We start from the raw sequence: 22391 nt of genomic DNA on the forward strand, positions 1-22391 counted from the left end.
AATCTAAAGTAGACCACACCACTACAAGAACTATAAAGATAATGACATCTACTGTTGAAACCTTCTTGGAGCCCACGGTAATATTATATGCCATCTTACCTGTTCGTAAGGTTACAAAGACCTTGACGAAGGGAAAATACAGATATAATCTTGATCCAAAACTTCTGTGGTTCCAAGATGTTTTTAACGGCAAACGTTCAATATCCACTGTTTCTTGTGGTGTGGTCAAATAGAGCCTTATATATGCTTAAATTTTTGGATTATGCTAGTGAATCGTTTGGAAAACTGGATGGACAGTGTGGATTAAAAAAGAACATCACGGGTGAGCCCCACTTATTCCTTACACCACGTTGCTTGAGAGTGTTACGTTCAAGCAATCGGCGTCCTCGAAACATTCTTTATTGCCCTAGTCGTCCTTGGACAGAGTGGATTAGGTGCGGCACAAGCGTAACGAAACACGGTACGGCGCGACTTGGGGCCCACCTTAATCTATGTATTGTGTATCCACACCGTTCATCCCTTTTTCCAAATCATTTTAGGCACACGCCAGCAAATGAAGTTATCTAAATCTCAGATGGACCACACCTAAGAAATCAGTGGTGGATGACCATTAAAAGATTATTGTAGGCTATAGAAGCTCCGGATCGTGCTGATATTTACTTTTTTTAAATAAATATACCCTTACCTTGGGACCACCTTGATTTATTTATTCTGTATCGACCGTTCATCCATTTTTTCAGTATCATTTCAGGGCTGTATTTCAAGACTGAAGCAGATCCAAATTATCGGTAGATCATACCACGTGAAATAGTGGCCATTAAAAACCTGCTATCATTAAAAACTTGTTAGCCGTAGTATTTATTTGCTATCCAATATATTGATAATGTCAAAACAAATATCAGCTTGACCCAGAACTACTCTCTTGTGGCTCATTAATAGTTAATCACTATGGTTTCCTATTGTATGGTCCACTGATGATTGATCTGATTCATTATTTTTTGAATAAATTGTATAGACGGCATGAATACACTACGGAACAATCAGAAAAGAACATTATCGGAAAATACGGATAGACGGCTTTAATTCAGAACACAGCACGTGTATCAAGGTGGTGCGAAGGTAAAGACCTCCCAATCATAGGTTGAGCGTGCGGTTGTTAAAACGCAGGCACTAAGAGATTATACATGTGGCATACAAATAACCCAAATCAGATTGTTCAAATGTTTTGTAACAGTTTAGATGGATCATAAATAAAGAATAATAGTACTCTAAATTCAATAGTTTAACGTTTTACATTTATTGGATGGTGGGGAAGAAAAGTCCAATGGTACAAATTTCGTAAATAAGAAGAACAATAATTTAAGGTCAATCCAAAAATCAGATGACTTATCTACGGTGGACTCCACTATTAGACCCAATCAGATGGGTCGCACCCACCTGGATGGATCCGTAGTCGCAGCTCAGTTTACAATTTCAGATAAAGACCTTATAAAGACAGCTGCGTACAACTAACGCAAAGCGATAGTGACAGGATGCAGCAGACAGATGTACGGTACCGCCATTGTGTTAATGCGAACGTGTCATATGTTTAAGAAATCCAATCAATGGATTAGGTGGAACGCTGCATGATTACATTGTTAAATAAAAATCAGGCTTATCCAATCACTATATGAGCCACACGTGTACACTAACTCGTAACAATGGCTGTCCGTTTATTTTGATGATGTAGCCCAACTGAAGATATCTTTGTAATTTTCATATCAAATGATCATTGTGAGTTGGTCCACCGTTTTTTAGGTTTGAGAATACTATATGTATGAGAAGTTGGTCTGAAAAAATGGATGTATCGTAACTAATGTTACAACTGCTGTATCTTATTATCATTTTCCCATGTGTCCACTACGAAGCTTCCGTGGACTTTTTTTTTTTTTTTTTTTCAATTCTGCCTTTTACAAATCGTCTTATCCCATCAGGATGATTCGAGACCCGAACGAGTGGTTACCATCCCTACCAACACTCAGCCTCTGCTTGCTAACCTTCACAACTGCACGAACGGCCTTCCAAGCGTGTTTTCTCTGTGTACGTTTGTCTGATGCTTCTGTTCTGGTGTTTGCGCCTGTACAGTCGATTACCGGAGACTTCAACGAGCAAGGAGAGGCTGAAGCTTCCGATATGGGTACTAGCTACAACCGTTAACGTTGTGTTCGGGCACCGAGTTTCAATGCTCCTGAATCCACCGATGCAGTGCTTGGTGTGGGCCATGGCTGGGTGTGGTAGCTTGTTTGGGTTCTACTTCCTCTTTATCTACCGTGGCGTTAGTGCCAGTACCAATGGTTGTGATTAAAAGTAATGTACATAGGACTCGGCTTCGGTGGTGAACACTCCAGTAACGATACAGGAAAAGCTCTGTGGGCCTCAAACCTAGAAAAGTATATTCATTCCAAATTGTTCTTTACATGAACTAAACAGTATATTCATTCACGGGGCTTATTTTTGCAGAATTGGAATCACTATTTTGCCGCGTTACTTCTCGTGTATTACCAGTCTTTTGCAAAATCAGGTATTCTTTGCATAACAAAATCCCTTCGTTTGATTTTCTTTGCCGAACCTCCTGTTCTTCTCCGCACCCAATTTGACATGTGCTTGGATAATCTTTTTATTTTCTTTTTTTTTTTAATCCGTCCGTGATCGACTCGCCGGGCTGTCCAGAATAGTGGACCACTGGTGACGAGGCATAGCGTGTTATCGTGTAGATAAAACAATTCCAACCATTTAATAGAAGGCCATCAAATGGATGGGCCCCTAATCCAACAGCCTAAATAAAATGGCTAGGAAATTAAATAATTAATGTGCCCTGAGTTCTGCAGCATACAATTTGGACGGTCTGGATTTTCATGCGGTGCGTGGTGGAAAAGTGGTCATTTCTGACACGGAAACATGAGTGTGGTGGAAAAGTGGTCATTTCTGACATACGGAGCACGTGTAAAAAAAATAGATATGCTAATGAAAAAGCATTATGTTGAACTGTGTTCATCCACTCGCTGGTAGCGGACCATGGGTTCCAGCATGATGTATGTCTTTTATTTCCTCCGGGTTGCCAACTTATTTTAAAGCATGGGTGATAATTTCACGGCTAAGATAGGACCAGAAAAGGCCGATCAATGACAAGTTGAACGTCAATCCCGACCACTTAACAGTGAGGCACAAGCCATAAGCATTTGAACCAGAACAATCTGCCATCATTGGAGAGGAGGTCTGCAAACTTCTAGAAGCAGGGTTCATCGAAGAAATTTGCTATCTTAATTGGATAGAAAACGTTATACTAGTAAAGAAGTCGAGTAGAAAGTAGTGGGTGTGTCGACCACAAGGACCTGAATAAGGGGTGCCCTAAAGACAGTTTTCTTCTCTCAAGAATTGACTAGATTTTCATAGCATGGTAGGGCACAAGCTCCTCATATTCATGGATGTCTACTCAAGTTAAAACCAGATCACTATGCACTCGCACGACAACCAGAAGATAACATTTATCATCGACAAAGACTTCTACTGTTTCAAAGTCATTATGATCGCATATAGACTTCTTAATCGGTTGAGCATTATATCCCGGTCGATTCTCGATAATAGTTTCAAAAAATTTTTGAGACATGTTTTTTCCTAACATAATCATCTAATAGCCCATCACGGTACCTCTCATCTTCTAGAAGTATATTAGCATACTTACGTGTCCACTCTTGCATGTACATATTGAAACCTTAATTCTGAATTTATTCCTTTAAAAAAAAAAATTCCTATAGCAAAATGCAAAGTACGTAGAGGAAAGAATTTACCAAAGAAGAAGAATTAGAATTGAAGATCATACAATATCAAAACAATCCAACTATGTTAGCAATATTAGAAGAAGAAAGAAAAAAGAAAGGAAATAAAAACATAAAGTGAATCCTAAAAACAAAATTCTAAAAATCGAAAAATCCTAAAAACCCTAGCTTAGAAAAATTTAGAAAACAAGAAAAAATCTAACCTAAAATAAAAATCAAATCTAGGAAAAACTTAAACCTAATCGTGTTCAACGCCACTCCCCAGCAATGGCACCAAAAACTTGTTCACGACCCTAAGTGTAGGGTCGTAATGTAGTAATAACTCGGTGAGAACGAGGTCGAATTCATAAGGAATAGGGAACACAGTCTAGATTTAATTCAAGTCTAACTAGGTTGTTTGGGTTTTTAATTTAGCGATTTAGAAAAAAGTTTTGAAATAATAAAGATAAAACAATCTTAAATGGAATCGTAGTCATATCCTATCCAATCGAATAATAGAGTGGTTAAAATGTAATCTGAATATTCCATTAATTTAGTTTCCAAATATTCATCTAATTACAATGATGGTAGGGAATTCAATTATTATACCATGCCCAGGAGACGATGGTGAACAACGACTTCTACACATCTCACAATTCCAAAGTCAATAAGATCATATCAAAAGCCTTCACAACATCTACTGTAATTTCAGTAACAATAAATTATAGAAAATTGAAAATATATCTTAATTCAAACCAAAACTTAATGGAAGTTTAACATATACTTGAATCAAAGCAAACTAAACATCAAAATAAACTATAGGTTTCATCCATTAGCCTTAACTAAGAGATTAACCTAAGAAGACTAACATCTTAGAAGAAAAACAAAAAGATCAACTATAACCAGTGAAGAAATTATCGAAGTAGAAGAACATTTTCGGCGCTCTGTATAGGCATTCTCTCCCTTTCCAAACCGTAGAAGATACTTTGGAATATCCTAAGGACTCGTATTTATAGTTGTGGAACTCCGACTTTTGCACAGAGTTGAAAAAATTCGTAAACTGCCTTAAATTTACGCACTCCACGTAAACTCTGTGTAACTCTTTCGATGTTATCGAAGTGTTTTCGATTGCACCTTCGATGTTATCTAAGTATCTTAGATTGCATCGAAAATTTGTTCAGAACTGTCCAGAGAGTTTGACTTGAAAAATCCTGAAATTCTCGATTGCAACGAACCAGCTTCGATTTCACCTTTGATGATATCTAAATGTCTTCAATTACATCGAAGTCTTTTGTAGAACTTTTTCAGACTATGTTTTTCTAGCCCTGGAATTTCAGAATATATTTTTTAAAGACAATTTTCAAGATTTCTTTTCTTCACTTCAAATCTTCGATTTTCTTCATTATTCACTTGGTTTCCTTAGATCTTTAGCATGTGAATTCTTCATTAATGACTTCCAAATTTTCAATTCTTCATTATATTCTTTTGAGCTTTAAATCCATCATTTTAACCACATATTTATCATAATCTTCTGAATCACCTCATATGACAAAAATGCATATAATTAAATCAAATTATCTATTAAATGCCATGAAAACTAATATAATATTAAAGGGTTAAATATGTAATATTTGAGTCTCAACATGTATATATTCACTCACCCAACTATTTTAAATTTTTTTATTAGTCTTTTTCCACTTTTTCCTTTTTTCTAAAACATCTCCGGTCATAATACATTACATTATTTGACTTCCTTCTCCCATTTCTTTTTGAATATACGGATGTATTCATTCATGCCATGGGCTCCTTTCATACCAGACAGAAGTGGAGCCCACTGAATGTATTCATAAATCCAATCTGTCCATCGGATGCATAACTTCACATTATCTCAACAACTCACAAAGCCAAAACAAAGGGCACAAGTTTAGGGAGGATGCCCACTCTTGATTGGCCCACCATTTTGTGTATATAATCTGGAAACGGATTAGCTACTCCTTGTGCCCCCAGCCAATGGCTGCTGGCCGGTGCTCTTTGGGCCCACCTAGATGTATGTGTTTCATTCCGTCTATCTATTTTTATTTTATATTATGAGACGAAAAATGAGGTATATCCCAATCTCAAGTGGACCACAGTATAGAAAACAGTATTGAATGAACGTCAACCATCAAAAAATATTTGGGCCATAAAAGTTTTGAATTCATCTGTCTCTGTATGACCTAATTAACAGATTAGATGTCAAATAAATAGTACGGTGGGCCCCAAGAGGATTATAATGGTGAATATTCAATCACTATTGTTTTCCTGTGGTGTGGATTTATATCCCTCTCATTTTTAGGATCAAGTCCTAAAATAATCTGTAACAATGGATGAATGGAATAGATGAAAAACATACATCATGGTGGGCCCACAAAGCACCGACCACCAGCCATCGGGCTGGTGGCTGGGGAGTAGCAAATCCGTTTCCATGTTATCTAGACTGTCTAGACCCTTAGGGTGGTCAGGACAAAACTCAAACTATTCTGAAGCTTAGGTGGTGCCCATGAGTAGCAAGGGTAGGAGTTCCCTCCCACCTGGTTACCTGTGCTGTGGCCCACCAGATTTTTTAATAAAAATGATTTTCAAATCTTGGGGGTAACCATACATCTTATGGACGGTTTAGATGTAATACATACACCACATAGGCCCCACATCTACATGGTATCATTGGACCACACCTCATCCATTGCACCCATCCCATCCACAGGTGTGTTTGGTGCATGGAATTGAATGGTATTGAATTGTATTAGATGGGATTAACATCATTATTGTACAATGATTGCATGTCTGAAAATATCATGGTATTATAGTCATCCAATGCTATGTTTGGGATAAAGATTTTGCTACAAAAATATCCTAAATTTAGCAAAATCTTGTTTGGTGGATCATGGAATTGTAATCAATGGATCAAATTCACAACGGATGCTGTTCACTTGTACACATATATAATCAGAACATCACTTGTAAACGGTGTATCTGGATGAATGGCATGGATACATGCATGTATCAATGTGGGGCTGAATGTGTAATAAATTTCAAAATTCACGGAAATCCTGCATGGACCAAATGCAATTCCATCCCACTTAATTCTAACCTTTCCCATCCTCTCTAAATGTTGGGATAAAATGCAATTCTATCCTACCTAATCTCATCTAATACAAATGCCCCCTAAAAATTGTAGGCTCGATCATAAATGGGGTAGAGCCTGATCGTTCATCGTGACAGCTACGCCATGTTTGGAAGGTCAAGTACTGGCGTAATGTACGGTAAAAGCATGTGTTACTTAAAAAAAAAAAAAAACTTTGTTTGGATGAATACGGAACCTCTGTTTCCGTCAAGCAGCGAAATTTTGGTTGTTGCAGTCTAATTGAACTGTTTGATTGGGTAATACATTGAATAATGACTGAGGTGTATCAATCACGAGGAAGTCGTGGTTTTGGCAAACAGAGGATCCGGACTACGTTTGGATATGCGTAAGGCCAGCTGTAATCCACGCTTCAAAAAATGGGACCGCGTTTCTGTCGGTTCCTATGAATTCCTCTCCCTGCTTTCCATCTACTCTCTTATCTGATTAATGGCTGTTGGGTGATCTCTCGGTGCACCGTATGTCTACGCAGCCAAAAGGGGAAGGTAAAAATCCCTTCCTCCTCTTGTTGTCTCATTCCTGACTACTTGACGGTGTGGTCATGAGAGAAATCCTGTGGATGATTGCTGATTGTTTGCGGGTCCTTGGATAGTAGAGCGGAATAGGCGAGAGTCATTATCCCTATAACTTACAAATAAGCCCCAAAGTACACTTAGGTGGGCCAAAATAAAGGGAACAAGTTTACAGGGGATGCCCACCCATGATTCGCATTAGGACCCGCCATTTTGTCAGTTCCTATGGAATCTAGACTATCTAGACCCTTGGGTGGGACCAGTAAGTTTCAAGGGTGGGAGTTCCCTCCCATCTTGTTACCTGTGCTGTGACCCGTCAGATTTTTTAATCAAGCTGATTTTCAAAATTTGGGAGTCGTAAGGCCAAGTATCCGACAGGCACTTTAGATGTGATACATACACATGGGGCCCACATCTACACAGTACCACTGGAGCACACCTCCTCATCCATTGCACCCATCCCATCCATACAGTAAAAATTGTAGGGTCAATCATGGATGGGGTAGAACCTGAAGCGCAAATTACTTGGTTCATGGTATTTCCGAGTCCTGAAAATTGATGCAGTGGTCATCTACTGGACAGATAGGATTGTTCGATCAATATGATGTCGTGCTGTGCCCCCTCCTCAGTGGCCCACTCTCAGGATGGTCTAGATGGCCATACATGTATGCGTGTGTGCTCAGTAAAGGAAGCAGAGTAGGTGAGACACGGGATCCACTTAGGTGGGTGGGACGCTTGACAACGGGGCTTGATGTATGTGCCTTAAATCCACACTGTCCAACCATTTTCAAAGCTCATTTTAGTGCATGATCTTAAAAATGAACCTGACTCAAATCTTAGGTGGACCACACCACAGGAAACAGTCGTTATTGAACCCCCACCATTAAAATCTTCATGGTCTCCATGGGAATGTTTATTTGCCATCCAACCTGTTCATATGGACACAAACACCAGGAAGAAGAGACCACACAAATATCATCTTGATCCAAAGCTGTTGTGGCCCACAGTAAGTTTTTACTAGTCAATCACCACTGTTTCATGTACTATGGTCCATCCTGATATTTGGAACTACTTATTTTTTGAATAATGCCCTAAAATGAGCTTTCAATGCGGACGGTTGGCGTAGATGTAGTCACATACATAGCAGTGGGGCCCACAGTCAGGGGTCCCACCCACTTGGGTGGATCCGGGTCTCACCTAATCCGCAAAATGGCACGGACACGAGGAAGGTGCAAAGTTGTGGCCCATCTTGGTATAAACAGTTAGGAATACCGGTGCAAAGTGAAATGGACGTGTGAATGAGCTGTCTTCGTCAAAACCTGCGTTTTTTTTTTTTTTTTTTCCTTTTTTTTTTCTTTTAAGAAATTGACCGCCTTTTAGGCCATTACCACGAAGATCGGTTGACACGAGTAAAGTCGCTGGGAGAAATAAGGGCGGAGGTGTGTTGATGTGGCGTAGTTTTGTAAGCTACATCATGGTATATGTGTTATATTTATACTGTTCATTCATATCACATGATCATTTTATGGAATTAGACAAAAAAATAAGATACATCTAATGCGAAAATGATCCACACCACAACTAACAGTGGAAATTGAACGCCAACCATTGAAAACTTTTTGAAGTCCATGAAAGTGTTAAATCTTCTTCATTTTTAGAGACACACCATAAAATAATATTATAAAATTGATAAATGGTGCGGACATAACATACATTAACGAAATTACATTTAAATGTATCATAATTGGTAATCCAAAAGCCCCGAGGTCAAGTAGGGAAAACATCCGGAAGAGGCTTGAGTGGGCCATACCACAGGAAGTATCTACTGTTGAAACCTTATTAGGCCCACCGTAATTTTTATTGGCCATCTAACCTATTCATTAAGCCACAAAGACATGAATGAAGGGAAAATATAAATATCATTTTGATCTAAAACTCAGTGGCTCTAAGAGATTTTCAACCATAGGCATTCAATCATCACTGTTTCCTATGATATGTTTCACTTGGGCATTCAATCTACCTTATTTTTGGGTTTTGTCATCCAAAATGATTTTTAAAATTGAATAGCCAGAGTATATAAAACCCATCCATCAGGTTGGTTGCCCTGGAACCCTGTACATCTCTAGGTCTCCGACCCCGGCCTGAGTTTCTATGAAAGGTGACCGCTGAGTTGTTCTTTCAAAATTATGTGGCAGGTATGAAAAGTAAAGAGAGTAGTAGGTTGTATTCTCAAATTTTTTGAATTGTTAGTCTTGCAAAACAATGGGGGTTGTTCTTATTTTGCAAATTTGTGGTTTTCTCTTCTACTTTCTTTCCTTCTTTTGATTTTCCAGCACGACTTCTACGTTGTTGTTATTTTTTGATAGGCTAGTTGTTGAACTGGTAAACACATGCAACTACAACCACACTTTTATTTTGAATGGGAAATTGACCGTACTTGCCCTGTAGTTTGGGCAAATTATCTAGAAAGCTACGATACTCCATATATTCTTAGAAGGGCAAATTACCTAAACAGCTTTTGGAGATTGTTTCGGATGAAAATGCCCTTGACCTTGGTTTAGGACTTGTACGATCCTAAAGTGAAGTAGAAGTCACTAGCTGTTGCAACCTTGGAGAAATGGACGGATTGACTACTCTCCGGGACACTGGCCAATGGCTGGTGCTCGGCACTCTGTGGGCCCCACCACTACATATATGTTTCATCCATGCCGTCCATATATTTCTCTAGATCATTTTATGGTAGGAGTCCAAAAACGAGTGATAATCCAATCACAGTGGGCCTTATGAGGATTTTAATGGTGGAAATCCAATCATTAAATTTTCCTGCAGTGTGGTCCACCTGAGATTTATATCACTCTCATTTTTCGGTTCTAGCCATAAAATGACATTTAAAAGTGGATAAACGGCATGGAAGAAGCACATACATCATGGTCGGGCCCACAGAGCATCAATCACCAACACCACGAGCTTCAGAAGGGACAAATGTCGCATTTATTTACCTTTGAAAAACCCTCTTCTTCTTCTTCTTTTGTTTTCCTAGAAAAGCAAAGATCTAGGGACCAACAGTCAAAGAGCGACGTTGTTTCTCCTTGTCATTTCTCTTGTCTTAAAGCTTCTTCCACTACGAGGTTAGTATTTTATTTTGTTTTAATTATAGGTATTTGTCAAGATAAAGGAAGAACAGAGTCAAGAAGCTAAGGGTTCCGGTTGTCACGTGAAAGGGAGTGTAATGTAGGGCACACCTTGATCGAACCTCCACTATTGGATGGTAAACAACCATGACATCATGTTTGTGACGGTCTTTGGATCGTGGCTGCCACTTGTCACGACTGTGGTTGTCATGTTACATGGATTGTCATCCTTAGCTGACACGGGTCGTGGATATTAGCTGCTATAGGTCGTTCTTGTCAGGTAATATGATACAGGATACAACTACGACCCAGTGTGTTTCATTACCACGACCCAACGTTTATGACAACCACAATCCAGTGTGCTTCATTACCATAAGATTACGACCCAGTGTGCTTCATTACCATAAGATTACGAAGATTGCGTCAAATGAATTCGATTTGATAATTAAAGTTGTGTACGGTGATGCAAGTCGGAAGTGCGAAAGACATAATGTGTTATGATTTCAGCGGATGAGTTCCAAGTGACTGCACGTGGAATAATCGATGTAGTGAAGCTAAGAGAAATGAAGTGTACATGCGGTCAGTTTACACAGTACTTAACAAGACACAACAAGACATTCCAGACAGAGTGAAGGTTTTATGTGAGAATATGAAGCCTCCAGAAACTAGAAGATCTGATGGGAGACCCAAAATGGTTAGAATTACATCTCAACAAGAAGATAGGCCAACACCCAGATGCTCGAGATGCAAACGAATAAGTCACAATCGGCATCGATACACTTTCGTCCCTATTGGATGAGGATGAGGCCGAGGCTAATGATGACTTTTTTTTTATTGCTTGTGATAATGTAATGTGAACTGTAAATATACTTATTGATTTATGAACTTTGGTGCATGTTAACCACTATCCAATGTGGATTCTAACCACGATCCATTGTGCATTTGAACCACGACCCATATAGGAAAACGTGAACTTAATAACGGTTCGTGGTTGTCATGACAAATGGATCGTGATTGTCATTTTATATGGGTTGTGTTTCTCATAAGGTCGTTGTTGTCAACAACGGATCAACAAAGACAACAACCACGATCCATTACAATGGTCAACCACGACCTATTGAATATTACAGCCACGACCCATATTAACTACGACCAATGATTCACGTATACCATGACCCATATAACACGACAACAACAACCCACATATCATTCCAGTCAGGGTGCATGTATCATGACAACCATGACCTATACAACCTCACAACCATGACCCATATACAATGTGGGGACTCATGTATCATGTTAACCACAACCCAATGTGGATGATAATCAAGAGCCGTTATGCATATGAACCACGAACCCAAAGATCGGAATAGTGTACATAACATAGGTCGTAGTTTTCGTGATATATGGATCGTGGTTATCATGTTAATCAATCATGCTTTACTCAGTGCTGTGCTTGTCAACAACGATCAGGTACGGATGATAACCACGATCTATTACAAATATGACAACCACTACGCATGTAAATGGTCAACCACGTTCCATGCAACACGACAACCACAACCCGTATAAAATTAGAATCACGAACCCATATCAAATGACAAATACGATCAGTGCTTCACATCAACCACGACCCATAGACCATGACATTTAGGATCCATATTTCATGACAATCACGACCTATACAACATCACAACTACGAACTCTGTACAATGACAGTCACGACCTATGTATCGTGTCTCGAGTGTGATTACATGGCTTCTCTCTGTTCGAGCCGACCATATAATCTGATTAGCACCTACTTGGAGTTGGTGATCAGGTTTGTAATGGCTTCTTTCGAGTTCCAGACTGACGTGAAATGGCCTATTCTGGCTTCCAGACAAACGAACTAGATATTTTGTAACATGACAATAGCGATCCACATAAAATGACAACCACAATCCATAAAACATGAAAACCATAACTCATATCAACCGATACCATGACCTATGATATGTTGACAACCACGATCCATATATCATAACAACCACAACCCATTTTACATGAAAACCACGATAAAAAAAAAAAGAGTCAACAACGATCCTTTGCCTGGGTCGTGTATTGACAACGTGAAGGATCGTGGTTGTCATCTGAAGGGTTGTGTTTGTCATTGTGCTAGGTAGAGATGACTTTGATCAAGTTATGATAACAAAAGCCCTCACCATATCCAGTTTGAAGCCTAAGTCTTTAGCTCACAACTCTGTATCGTAGTTATTATGTTATATGGGTCGTGGTGTTAATGTTCGATGGGTTGTAGTTGACATGACGATATATATCGTGGTTTTCATTGTATATGGATCGCCGCAGTTATGGATCGTTATATTCGAATTTTATAGACTAGTATGCCCTTGACACGTAAAAAGAGGTAATGATGAAAGATGAGGTCGGCGTCGTTTTTGTGCTATACTGGTATGTCTCATAAGATGTTGGTTATCTCTCGGTTGTGGGACAGATCTTATGTAAAATTTCAATTTACACCAATTATTAGTTGTTAGAGTATGTACTAATCTTTATCCAAAAATATGAACCTTACTGATAGGCGTAGTTAATCACACCGAAATAAATGGTTATATGGTGTTGAGAACTACGTGTGCTGTATATCCACCTAATAAAATTTATTTTTATGTTATTCCTTTATACACGTACATTACATATGATGGTCAGTTTAGATGACATTTATATATCACTGTGGACCCCATATATCTTAGTTTGTATCGAATTAATATGTCGCATGTACATACATTAAAGATGGCGTACTAAAGACGGGAAGTTTGCTTATGATTCCAAATGCAGAAGATTAATTGTCGATCATTTGGTTCAAGTCTATGGGCCCATCATAAATCGAATGTAATCCATTAGAATTGTTCATGGATGATGGATTCCTTCGAAATTTTTTTTTACTGACACGTATTGAGCCATCAGTGGCCCACACTATGTAAAGATGACAAATTATAGGCTTTTACGGAAACTATTGGTTGAACTGTTGTGGTCCATTGGATTCGAATTTTTGACCATTCTTTGGGTAATTCTATTTCTTGATGTTACAAATAAAATGGACGGTGCGGATCAGAGAATATCTGCAGTTCGATGTGACTTACAGAGCACCGACTATATCTTAGATGCTTACAGACGCTTATGATTCCAAATACAGAATATCAATCGCTTGTCCTCATACGGAACACCGACTATATCTTGGAGCTTCTTCTCTGGGACCCCTTCATTTTTAATCCATAACCCTTGTTTTTTTTTTTTTTATATACTGGTTTTGAATCTTCTTCACTGGGCCCCTCCATCTCCACTTAGCAAGCACATCTACAAGTTCAGTGCAGCTTAGTCAATATAAATGACAAAACAAGGTAATGGTTGACAGGGACGATGTATGGTGGTTATCATGTTATATGGGTCATGAATGTGAACCACGACCCAATACATATAACTATAACAAAATGTATAGCATGATAATCATGATCGTGGTTGTGATCGGTTTTGATATGTTGACTGAATCGTGGTTGACAGGGTCAGTATATCGTGCCCACATGTTATGTGGGTCGTGGCTGTGAACTACGACTCAATGTAGATAACATCAATGATATGTATGGTATGATAACCACGATCATGGTCGTGGTTGTGGTTTGTTACATAATGGATCATGGTTGACAGTCAAAGAGAATCGTTGCTCACATGTTATGTAGGTCGTGGCTCTAAATCACAATTTAATGTAGATGACAACAACGATCTGTATGGCATGACCAACTATGATCGTTGTTGCAATCATGGTTGGTTTGCCTAATGGATCATGATTGATAGGCACATAGATGACATCAACAAACCGTGTAGCACAATTGTCAATCACGACCCAGCACATATGACAACCACGATTCAACATAGATGACAATAATGAACCGTGTAGCATGATAACCACAATCCTCTGGAACTTGTGATAAACATGACCCTTCGTGGATTACAACCGCGACCCACAGTGTAGTACAATTACAACCCATGTTAGATTTTGTAAGACCATCTTATTATTGATTAACAATCCATGACCATATTGGAATGTAGGTCAAAATAAGCCAATTATAGCTACATGCTTAAACTTCAAAAGGGCACATGTCTCTCCCAAGTGTTCCGTCAGTTTTCTAAAAGACTTGGTTGAAGATATGGAGAAGAAACCTGATAGAAAGAAACTATTTAGAGACAGTTTGTTTTGGATTTCTACTTGACTTTCCACTGGCTGAGTGGAGGGCACAATCGCAGATCATGCATTGCCTGATGCAAAGGCATGTTGGTGATCTAAAATTCGATGTTCAGGGCACCAAGATAAAATTTACTGAGCTCAATTTTGCGCTAATAATGGGTCTTAAGTTGGGACCACTTAGAATAGATGGTGGCGGTCGTGCCGAGGCCGGAAGAGCAGAGGCAGGAAAAGGCATTAGGGAGACCTACCTGAGTGCAGGTGGCGTGAGCAGACAAGTATTAAAAGAAGTCTATCAGTAACTCGTCGATAAAGAAGAAAATATGGATGCGGTGAAGCTGGCTCTAATAATTTGCGTCGAGAGTCTATTAGTTGGATCTTCACAAAAGAATAACTGTGTTGATACGTTTATTGACATGGTTGATGACTTGAATTATTTTAATAACTACTCCTGGGGCAGTGTGGGGTATGATTATTTGAAGAATGAGGTTAATGCTACATCTGGCATTATTCGGGGGGAAAGGGTGAGTGACCAGTACCCCAAATCATACAACATATGCGAATGCGCATTTGCCCTACAAGTACGTTATTCTTGTCCTGATTCATACTTTGAGTTTAAATTTTTTTCTCCATACATGTCAACCAATATGTAATGCATGATAATGGTTCTTAAACAGATTTGGGCCTACGAACGGTTCTCAAAACTCACTGCTGACCGTAGGTGGGTCGTTAGAAGACAGCTTACAAGGATTCCTCGAATACTAAATTGGGGTCCTAAGAAAACTGACAGATATGAAACCATATCCATCATCTTCACAGCTATGCCAATAAGATTTATTCAATTAGTAGTGTAATTTGAATCATGCAATATGTTTATAAGTAATAAATCATTTTTTCTTCTACAAGTGGTGCTAGCTTTAGATCTTCAACCAACGGTTGAAGAAACAGAGACTGAAGTTGTCAGGAGTGTGTCAGGAGTGTAACTGACGACGACATTCATACGAAGGACAAGGCTCTGTGGTCAGCACCCGAGGCAGAGACAATTGAGGATGACGTAAGAAATAAAGTTGAGGCTGATCTTACAGCCTCCCTCTTGGAAATGAAAAATAATAATAATAAAAAGATTCATAATAAGGAAATGTAATAAGTGGATTGAGTTCCTCGCCACTGAAGTGCAATGAATAAAGGGTGAATTGAAGCGGATTGATGAGTTTAGAGTAGAAATAAAGCACCTCAAGGAAGATTATGCTTCTTTATTCGAAGAAGTGAAGTCGAGAAATGATATTAATACAAAACACATACGTGAAATTGCCTTGCTTTATCTATCCTATTTGTTAATAGCTCATTGTGAAGGTAAATGAAAAATGGATCGTGGTTGTCATCCATACAACATCGTTGTTATCATCAAGGAAGGGTCGTGATTTTTCCGTGTAACATGGTTTGTGGTTTCAATGAAATATGAATCATGGTTATCTTACATAGTGGATCGTAGTTTTCATCCACGATGGTTTGTGTGGTTGAACCACGACCCAATACGGTCGATAAACACGATCCGATGTTCGTAATAACCACGACCCTTAGTTCATTGTAGTTGTCATCCACAGTGTGTCGTGGTTCACATACATGAGACCCGTGGTTGGGTTCCTTATAAAAAGACATATTGAAATACATAATAATATATGATTTTATTACAGGATATTCTCTCTTTGATCAGCCCTCTCTGAGGAGAAAATACTTCACTGCATGAGTAGATGAAGCAATATAGAGAGGAGATCAATGCTTCACAGCAGGAGCAGGTGAAGCAATATAGAGAGGAGATGAATGTTTCATTGTAGGAGCAGGTGAAGCAATTCAGAGAGTAGATCAATGCTTCACTGCAAGAGCAAGTTAAGCAACTCAGAGAGGAGATCCAGGCAATGAAGGTATATGAAGTTGAATCTATCCTGAATCGTTGTTATCATACACCAGGGGTCGTGGTTGACATGCACACTGGATCATGAATGAGTCGCGTCCATATAACATCATACTCATCTATCTAGACAAGGGTCGTAGTTTTTACGGAATATGGATCGTGATTATCGTCCAATGTGGATTGTGATTATGATCCGTCGTGATCGTTATTCTCATTCAATGTGGATTGTGATTATTATACATAGTAGATCGTGGTTAACATCCACGAATCTCCAAGGATGTGAACCACAATCCACTATGGACGACAAACAAGCTCCATTGGCCGTAATAACCATTTCTGATATACGTTTTTATTATAGGACAATGTTCCTTCGACCGGCCCTCTGATCGTAGAGAATGCTTCACTGCTGGAGCAGATGGGCAGCTTGGGGAGGAAATACAAGGAATAAAGGTATATAAAATTGAACTTTTCCTAAATCTTATTTGGTCATTGTTGTGTTACACCTTGGATCATAGTTATTGTTAATGCTGGATCGTTATTATCATTTTTGATTGGTCATGTTATCATCCACCATGGGTCGTGGTTGACCACGACCCAAAGTGGACGAGATAGGATTTACATATAAAATATGTACGTGATTTGTCATTTGTTTAATAGTTAACAAGTCACTATGTATGTTGTGTCTTCTAGTATATGATTTTAGAACAGGACAACAACTCCAATGTTGAGGCTGGGATCAGCCAACTCTCTAGTTTTGAAGCTGGGATGACCCATCTTAAAGATGAGAATGCTGCGCTACGAGCGCAAATGAAGCAGGAGATAAACCTGCTAAAGGATGAAGTTAATAAGACAATTGTACGTGAAATTCCATTTGAATTGTGGTTTAAATTAGACATTATATTATGAACTCCATAGATAATATGTCATTTTATTACAGCTCAACATCATTACCTCACAATTGAGTGAGGAAGGGAGACCACGTCAAGATACAGTGGATCCCAACCGAGCTCTAACTGTAACGGAGCCTCGACAGGGGCTCAGTGAACCCCATCGAGCTCTAATCGATGCTGAAGAGGACGAGTTGAGAGTTGTCAGAGAGTCAGGTTCACTCATCGATCTAGTTGAAAAGTGTTTATGACCTAAATTCATGGGTCGACTCTGAGGTAAGTTTCTATCATTTCTGCTTTATTATTTCATATCAATGTATGAATATTATAGTTACATCACACATTTTCCTCTTTACGTAGTAAATGCAGCCATGTCTTAGCTTTCTCTTTCAAGGAAAAGGAAAAGAGTTTCAATCTGACCGTGTCCTCAGACACGTTAGGAAAATATAAAGTGGCTATGATCTCATCAAACTCTTTTAAGTGTAAATACGGACTTTTAAATTTAAGTCCATGAAATTTTGGAAGGAGTTGGATCACCCCTAGCTTGATATCCATATATTCCATATTTTTTGGAGAAATCATGCATGAGAGTGTACTCACCCCCGCCGGTTGTAAATAATCTCATAAAGTACGAGGCGGAGGTGCTTGATACACCTCATTCTCATCCTGAACTTCCTCGGCCGTAAGTTGAAGTTGTTGATTTACTGGTTGATTTGTAGCCATCACTTCAATTAACTTTGAGGATCTCGAGTGGTGTTTAATCCTGCGATAGATAGATAACCCCTCAACCAATCCTCCTTCACTTAAAAGATGTCGAGTCACGGACCCACTTAGGCATGAAACACTCAGCTTTCCAATGCAGATTCTAACCTAAACCTAAAAGAGAGAAAGGAAATAGAAATCTAAAAATAGAAAAAGAAGGGGAATTAGAAAGAAATTACCAAATTAGAAGCTCCTAAATTAAGATCTTGCAAAATAAAACAAAACAAGTTAGTTTCTAAAATAGAAATTCTAAAATTAGAAAGTTTCTAAAAATAAAAAATAAAACTAGAAAGATGGGTTAGTTTTTAAAACTAGAAAGAAAAGTTTCAAAAAAGAAAAATAAACAACCTAGTTTCTAAAAATTGATTAGGAAAGTTCTAAACCTAGAATTAGAAAGTGAGTTAGTTTCTAAAAATAAAAGAAATCCTAGAATTAGAAAATAAATTAGTTTTTAAAACAAAAAAAGAAAGTTTTAAACCTAGAAATAGAAAGCTAAGTTAATTTCTAAAATAATTTAGAAAAAATCCTAACCTAAAAATAGGAAGTAAAAAAAAAAATCCCCTAACTTAAACTAATTCCAAAACTAGTCAATCTTAGAAAAATGCAACTGTTAGCCCCCGGCAATGGTACTAAAAACTTATTCACAACCCTAAGTGTAGGGTCGCGATGCAGTAATAATCTCGGTAAGACCGAGGTCGAATCCACAGGGACTAATCTTGTGTGTATTCTGAAAGTAACTAGAACTAGAACTAGAAGAAGATGAAAACCTAATCTAAAACATGTGAGAGAATAATTGAAAAACTTGTGAAATTCAAAAGTGGTAAACTAGGGTTTCCAAGGATCCACGTGTAGAGATCAGGGAGATCTATGCTTGATTCACAAATACAACTGGAATCAGAGTCCCATCGTCATCCAATTGGAGGATATCTCATTAAAAATTAAATTTGAACTTCCCTTGATCTAGTTCTCAATGGATGAAAGGTATTAGAACTAGAAGTGATTCCATCACAAAACTATCCCCATGAGACAAAGCAAATAATAGAATTTACCAATCCACAACCAATCTCAGAGAACTGTGATAGTTAGGGAGGATTCCATCATCCAACCATGCCCAGGGGATGATGGTGAACAATAGGATTTCTTAAATTCATAATCTCAATAAAAAGAACGTACTCAAAGCTATCGCAAATTCATTGTAATTAAAGTCACAACAAATCATTAAAAACTAAAAGTATTTCTTATAATTAAACTAAAATCATAGAGAGTTCAATCAACATGAATCAAAGCAATAGAAAACCAGCCATCATGCTACAAGCTTCACCTCTTAGCTCTAACTAAGAGGTTTAGACAATCATAGACATGATTGAACTAGAATCTCTTACAAAAGAACATAAACAGAACTATAAGAAAAGGGAAGAAAAAACTCAGGCGATGGCTTCTCCACACTGTCCTCGTGCATCTAGTTAGGGATGGTCGGTTGTCTCTCTCTCTCTCTCTCTATCTCTCTCTCTCTCTCCCCCCCCCCCTTGCTCACGTCCTCCCTCCAGCGTTGGGCAGCCCTTATTTATAAGATGGTGATATTCTTTTTAGATTATTCCAGCTAGCCCTCTTGCGGAAATCGTGTTATGCCACCCTGTTCTTGTGCAAAAACAAAAGCATAGACAGTTGTGTTTGATCTGAGATTGAGAGAAGAGATTGCCTGATCTATGCAATTCGACCACATAGGAAGGGTCAAAATCCCCTCCTTGGAATTTTGAACGGTTTGGGTCAGCCTCTTGGTCCTGGATCTGATCATTTACAGTGTCAGATCGTCCGACTTTCTCAGACGCACATCTTGCAAAGATTCTTACGCTATGATGATCGGTGTTGGTAAGGAAATCCACTCCGTCCATTGGATTCGCGTAGGATTTTCGGTCGGAGATGGACGGTTTTGGCTGTCCGTTGATGCTGCCCACGAGATCTTTTTTTCTGCCGTTTGTCCTGCATTTGAACGGTTGAAAACCGATCCTTGGATATGCTTCCATCCCAAATCAATGGCTCTTAGCTGATCCCTACTGGCTTTGGTGATTATTGAGCGTTAAATCCATGCTTTTAGCATCCTTTTCAATCCAAGCTCTTGAATTCACCTTGCAACACAAACATGATTAAAATAGAACATTAGGCATTCTCATGTGCATAAAACCAAGTAATAAATGGGGTCCAATATGCAATATTTGACCCTCAACACCCATGACAAGTGTGGGGCCCATAATGATGGTTAATGAGAATCGTGCCATCTATCCTATTCTATAGGTCCTGCTAGGCTATTGGACCATGTATGGTGTAAATCCACAACTCAAGTGGGCCATGGTAACGGGCTACGCCCCAATCTGAATTACAAATTACAATGGTAGGAAGTGGGGTCCATTGTGACATTCGTTATGAAATCCAATTCGTTCATTAGCTTAAGCCGGTCGTGTTGGGCCATGGGCCCAAATATGAAGTAGATCTGAGCTGTGGGTGGGCCACACGTTGCAAAAACATGTGAGTTTCACTCACACTAAAAAAAAATCTACGTGAAAGTGAAAAACGGAAGCTGTTGTGTATATAATTTCTAAGCTTATAATTACAATCTTGCCTTTCTCCATTGTCACGACTTATGTCATCCGTACCTCTTGATTGCACTGTCTAAATGAGACGAAATCTCACCACCAATCGTTATTTTTTAAGATCTTTCAACTAATTAAGTTTGGGCCTTGATCTCTCAAGGATAACAAAGATACTCTTTTTATGACTAACACACTCCGTAATTCAAAATAACATTTGTGTACATCTAATTGACAAATTACCATGTAGTTTGGACCTATATCCTAAGATCTTTATAATGATTGAATTTTCATAATATTTGGATGACCCATTTGGCAGATCCAAACATGACGGATGGTCAGATGACTGGCTAAAAATAAGAGAACTTGATGGTTAGTATTCTGATCATGTATGTAGGTGGATGTACAGTCAGTTTCGTAAGCAGATAGACATAAAGTGGGTTTTTGGAGTGATTAACAGGTGAAACATGTGTATCGTTAGGTTCAAGTGTCTTATTCACAAGTGTAAGTTTCTCATATTGTAATTTTAATGATGAGATAAGCATATTCATGTGGGGTGAACAAGATAAATGGATCAGAACCTCAATCTAATAAGTTTATAGGCAGATGTAGGGGTCAAGTAGCTAGTTTACTATGATCGGGTGGTTCAAAATCAAATTGGACAATCAGATATCTCTGTCTATCAGTGAATATTTAATTGAACGGTTGGTTATGATAAACAGGTGAGGATACTTAGATATGTGATAGTCTTGTCTTAAAATCAATGGTCGAATGGCTTGATCTAAGAATGAAGATTACTCCTAACGGTTAGATTCACGTTAGAGAATGGATGTAAGGTTAGGATAACTAAATTGGTATCGTGCATATGTACATGCTAAGTTAAACTTCATGGTAACACTCGAGAACTTTTAATACTCGAGTATTGAAAAGATCGGGGTGTTACAATTACTTCCGATCCTGACACGAAGTTTATTAGCTACTTTTGGCGGACTTTGTGGACTCGATTTGATACGTGACTTTAGTTCAATAGTGCCTACCACCCACAGACTGATGGGCAGATTGAGATTGTGAATTGCATGTTACGAAACCTCCTTTGATGTATTTCAGGAGAAAAATCGAAGCAGTAGGATTTGGCCTTATCTCAAGCAGAGTTTGCATTCAACAACACGGTGAACTGCTCGACAGGGAAATCCTCGTTCTAGATTTTTACGGACGAGTGTTACGCCACACACTTGACTTGGTCCCTCTACCCAAGCTCCCAAGCATGAGCATTACAATAGAACATATGTCAGACAGGATCATGGGTATTCATGCGGAGGTACAAACCAAACTACGTGCCTCAAACGAAAAGTACAAAGAGCAAGTGGACAAGCATTAGCGACAAAAAATATTC

The 22391-nt window shown here is 38.6% G+C and overlaps 1 long non-coding RNA gene across 1 annotated transcript in view; it reads left to right on the forward strand.

Moving 5' to 3' along the window:
• LOC131232449 (uncharacterized) overlaps nt 1-22391 on the forward strand; it is a 91626-nt gene that overhangs the window by 64330 nt on the left and 4905 nt on the right. The window lies entirely within an intron of this gene.

Source organism: Magnolia sinica, chromosome 18 (assembly GCF_029962835.1).
Source record: "Magnolia sinica isolate HGM2019 chromosome 18, MsV1, whole genome shotgun sequence".
Lineage (NCBI taxonomy): Eukaryota > Viridiplantae > Streptophyta > Magnoliopsida > Magnoliales > Magnoliaceae > Magnolia > Magnolia sinica.